The following is a 5,337-nucleotide window of genomic DNA, read 5'->3' on the forward strand; positions in this document are numbered from 1 at the left end:
CGTCCAGCACGAACGTGGACCCGTTGTTCCGGAGCACCATAAACAGCCCCTCGTATGGCCACTGCAGCGGTGGCGGATGCCCGCCCCTTCGTACAAACACAAACTTACAGTTCTGCAGGTCTTTGGGTACGCAGGTCAGGTTCCGCCTGTGCTGTGAAGTGGGTATGGGGGCCAGGTTACCGAGCTTCTCGCATAGTCTGCCCAGGACTGCTGCGGGATCTTCCTCTTGCCCCCGTGGGGCTGGTAGGAACTCCCCGGGGACGACCAGGGGCGCGCCATATACCAACTCGGCCGATGAGGCGTGCAGGTCGTCCTTGGGCGCTGTGCGGATGCCGAGTAGGACCCAGGGAAGCTCGTCCGCCCAGTTAGCTCCTCACAGACGGGCCATGAGGGCCGACTTCAGGTGACGGTGGAAACGCTCCACTAGCCCGTTCGACTGTGGGTGGTAGGCAGTGGTGTGGTGCAGCTGAGTCCCCAAAAGTCTGGCCATAGCTGACCACAGGCTGGAGGTGAACTGGGCGCCTCTGTCGGAGGTAATGTGGGCCGGTACACCAAAGCGGGACACCCAGGTAGCGATCAGTGCCCGGGCGCAAGATTCAGAGGTGGTGTCGGTGAGCGGGATCGCCTCCGGCCATCTTGTGAACCAGTCCACGATAGTCAGGAGGTGCCGCACTCTGCACGACACTGGCAGGGGGCCCACAATATCCACATGAATGTGGTCGAAACGCCGGTGGGTGGGGTAGAACTGCTGCGGCAGAGCTTTGGTGTGCCGCTGCACCTTGGCCATCTGGCAGTGCATGCACGTTTTGGCCCATTCACTGACCTGCTTGCGGAGTCCGTGGCAAACAAACCTGCTGGAAACCATCCGGACAGTTGTCCGGATGGAGGGATGCGCCAAGTTATGAATGGAGTCGAAAACGTGTCGCCGCCAAGGTGCCGGGACGACGGGACGGGGTTGGCCGGTGGCGACGTCACAGAGTAGGGTCCTCTCACCCGGGCCCACGGGGAGGTCCTGGAGCTGCAAACCGGAGACTGCGGTTCTGTACTTTGGAATCTCCTCATCTGCCTGCTGCGCCTCTGCCAGTGCCTCAAAGTCTACCCCTTGGGAAAGGGCATGAACGGTAGGGCAAGAGAGCGCATCCGCCACGACATTGTCCTTACCTGAAACGTGCCGGACATCCGTCGTGTATTCAGAGATGTAGGACAGGTGGCGTTGCTGGTGGGACGACCAGGGATCGGACGCTTTCATAAACGCAAAGGTAAGCGGTTTGTGGTCCGTGAACGCGGTGAAGGGCCGACCTTCTGGGAGGTACCTGAAATGCCGGATTGCCAGGTAGAGCGCCAACAATTCCCGGTCGAAAGCACTGTATTTGAGCTCAGGTGGCCGCAGATGTTTGCTGAAAAATGCCAGGGGTTGCCAGCGATGAGTTGCTCCAGTACCCCACCGACTGCTGAGTTAGAGGCATCCACTGTGAGGGCGGTAGGGATGTCCATTCTGGGGTGCACTAGCATTGCGGCGTTCACCAAAGCTTCCTTCGTTTGAATGAAAGCGGCGGCGGACTCCTCGTCCCAGGTATTGTCTTTGCCCAGACCGGACAGCAGGGCGAACATGATCTGGGCAGCTGAAGCGGTGGTAGAAATTGACCATACCTAAGAATTCCTGAAGACCTTTGACCGTGGTGGGTCAGGGGAAATGGCGGACCGCATCTACCTTAGTGGGCAGAGGGGTTGCCCCGTCAGTAATCCTGTGGCCCAGGAAGTCAATGGTGTCGAGTCCGAACTGGCATTTGGTGGGGTTGATCATTAGACCGTACTCACTCAGTCGGGCGCAGAGTTGACGAAGGTGGGACAGATGCTCCTGATGACTGCTGCTGGCTATAAGGATGTCATCCAAATAGATAAACGCGAAGTCCAGGTCCCGTCCCACCGCGTCCATTAACCGCTGGAACGTCTGTGCGGCATTCTTCAGGCCGAACGGCATGCGGAGGAACTCGAAAAGGCCGAATGGGGTGATGAGAGCCGTTTTGGGGATGTTGTCCGGATGCATCGGGATCTGATGGTACCCTCGGACGAGGTCTACCTTGGAGAAGATCCGCGCGCCGTGCAGGTTTGCTGCAAAGTCCTGAATGTGCGGCACAGGGTAGCGGTCCAGTGCGGTAGCCTCGTTCAGCCTGCGGTAGTCACCGCATGGTCTCCAGCCCCCTGTCGCTTTAGGCACCATGTGCAGGGGGGAGGCCCATGGGCTGTCGGACCGCCGGATGATCCCCAATTCCTCCATCCTCCTGAGCTCCTCCTTTACCAGTCGGAGCTTGTCTGGGGGAAGCCGCCAAGCGCGGGCATGGAGGGGTGGTCCCTGAGTCGGGATGTGGTGTTGTACGCCGTGTCGGGGCAGGGCCACTGTGAACTGCGGTGCCAGAACTGAAGGAAAATACGCCAGGACCCTGGTGAAGTCGTTGTCGGACAGCGTGATGGAGCCGAGGTGAGGGGCTGGCAACTGGGCTGCACCCAGGGAGAACGTCTGAAAGGTCTTGGCGTGTACCAGTCTCTTCCTGGGCAGGTCGACCAGTAGGCTGTGAGCCCGCAAAAAATCCGCACCCAGAAGCGGTTGGGCTACGTCGGCCAGTGTGAAGTCCCACGTGAACTGGCTGGAGCTGAACTGTAGCTGCACCTGACGGGTGCCATAGGTCCTTACTGTGCTGCTGTTCGCGGCCCTCAGGGGGGGGACCTGGTGCCCTGCTGGTGACCTGGCGGCTGGCCCTGGCATTTCCCGGGAACTTGCAGGGCAGGCGACAATGGCGGGCTTCTGCGCCCCACCGCTGGTGGTAGAAGCACCATTGTTCATTGGGCCCCCCACCCCTGGGGTTAGCGGGCTCTGCGGCCAGGCCACGACTGGTTTGCTGCTGGGAGCGGGGCCTGGTGATCTGTGCGATGGATGCCCTGCTCACCTTCTTGGCATTCCACAGCAAGTCCGCCCAGGCTGCCACCTTCCGGGGGTCACTGAAATCTGCGTCGGACGGCAGCAGGCGTATGTCCTCAGGCAGCTGCTCCAGGAATGCCTGCTCAAACATGAGGCAGGGTGTGTGTCCGTCGGTCAGAGACAACATCTCATTCATTAAAGCCGATGGAGGTCCGTGAGAGTCCGAAAGTCCTGAGGAGCAGGGCTTTGAATTCCGTGTACTTGCTGTCTGCCGGGGGCGACTGTACGAACTCCACGACCTGGGCCGCTGTGTCCTGGTCGAGGGAGCTCACCAAGTAGTAGTAGCGGGTGTCCTCGGAGGCGATCTGCCGAACGTGGAATTGGGCTTCAGCTTGCTGAAACCACAGGTGAGGACGCCGTGTCCAGAAACCCGGCAGTTTAAACGAAACCGCATGAACAGAGGCAGCGTCAGTCATTTCTGGTCCAAAAATTGTTTGGACCGTCGGGGTCACCAATTGTAGCGGTGTGCTACACGCAGCGCTAAAATTACGACACGGAGTCGGTAACTGCAGTCGAAGGAAAAACTTTATTCGAAATCCCCAGCCTCACTTTTAAGCCTCCCTCAACCTGCCCCCTGTGGCGCAGAGGCTCCAAAGCTCTGTGCTCGCAAATCCCCGCAGGCTATCTCCCTTAGCCGGAATGCTGGCTAATTGTGAGCCGGTTCGGATGTGCCAGGAAATGGGTCGCCACAATCCCACTAATGTTGTCATCTTTTTCTTATTCTTCAGTTCCACCCATATATCTCTGTAGACAAGCTCACCAGTCAGTCCTGTCTGGGCACTGCCATGAGATTTTCCCAAACTTGTAATGCCACCACTCCCCCTTTAATCCCTCCCACTCTATTGACATCTAAAACAATAGAACCTTGGAACACTGATCTGCTTGTGCTGTCCCTCCTGCACTCAAGTCAAACTAATGATCACAATGTCATAATGCCATGTGCTGATCCTTGCCTTAAGCCCATATGCCTTTCCTACAATACTCCTTGAGTTGAAATATACCATACTCTGAACATTAGTCCCAACATGTTCAACCTGTTGATTCCTGACTTTGTATGTAGGCATCCTTCCCCACAAACTCTCCACTATCTGCTCTGGTGCTCTAGTTCTCAACCCCTGTGATTATAAGTTAACCATCAGGCTCTGATTGGAGATAGCATTTAGGAGGCTATTGGATGTCCATTGTGGAGATCTTCAGATAGCTGGATCTGCAAGATAGCTGTGGCCCTGGTTTTCATATCAGTCAATTCCATAACAGTGGGCCTAGGTAGAAAAAGTCAATAAATATTAGAAAATAGTATCAATGCACATTCAGATGAGCTGGATCAAGTACTCCAGCACACATATTTTTCAGTTATTTACAAAGGGAGAGAAAAAAAGTGTACTCAGTAGACCTTTTCAACCAAATCAACTGAGCAATAAGAATCAACCAATAGGTAAGTAGTTGGCTGGGGAACCACTGCGTTGTCAGTAGCTAACCACTCGAACAAATAGGGCTACAAATATTACTTGGATAAAAGACAGAAAACAGTCGAAGGTAGTCTTCAAAGTGGAGGCAGTCATTGCCGAGGTGGTTGACTTCATTGGTCGAACCTCCGGCCGCTTGGAATGAGCATCCGCAGCAATCAGAAACATGGCGTCCATGAATGGCCCAGCAAAGTCATTATGTACTCTTTGTCATGGTGATGACAGCCACTCCCATGGGTGTTATGGTGCCTGTGGGGGTGCATTTTGAACTTCTTGGCATCCTGAACAGCTTTTGGCCAAGTCTTCAATCTGTTTATCTATTCCTAACCACCACATGTAGCCCTAGCCGAAACACGTCATCTTGACTGTACTCAAGTGTCCTTCATGCAAGTTTTTTAACACTCTGGTGTGGAGTTTAGAGGAAACCCCAACATGAGATCCAGACATAAGCATTTTTTGAAATACTGACAATTGGTCTTGTCTCACTGAGAACTGAGGAAACATAGGTTTACCATGAGCTGGTCATCCTTGCATGGTGATTTCATAGACTTTTGACAATGTCGATTCATTCCTTGTTTCTCTTTGTATTTCAGAATTTGTTACCGGCAACTGGTCCACCAACACAGTGTGGAACTCTTCTGCTGGGTCACAGTATGAAGGCATTTTTTCTTCAGTTGCCAGTACTCTTTCTGACCATTCTCACTTTGCTCCTGTCTGTAACAGTGCATTTAATGTAGCAATATTTGGGAGAAACCGGTGGTAGGGTAGCAGTTTACAAGGCCCAGTATGACCTGAGTTGTGACACATCTTCCGATTTGGGTGCCTGTAGCAGTGCTTTGATCTTCTTTTGTGAATTAAGTATGCCATGCTTGTCAATGTCATGTCCACAATATG

This window comes from Hypanus sabinus, chromosome 9 (assembly GCF_030144855.1).
Source record: "Hypanus sabinus isolate sHypSab1 chromosome 9, sHypSab1.hap1, whole genome shotgun sequence".
Taxonomy (NCBI): Eukaryota; Metazoa; Chordata; class Chondrichthyes; order Myliobatiformes; family Dasyatidae; genus Hypanus; species Hypanus sabinus.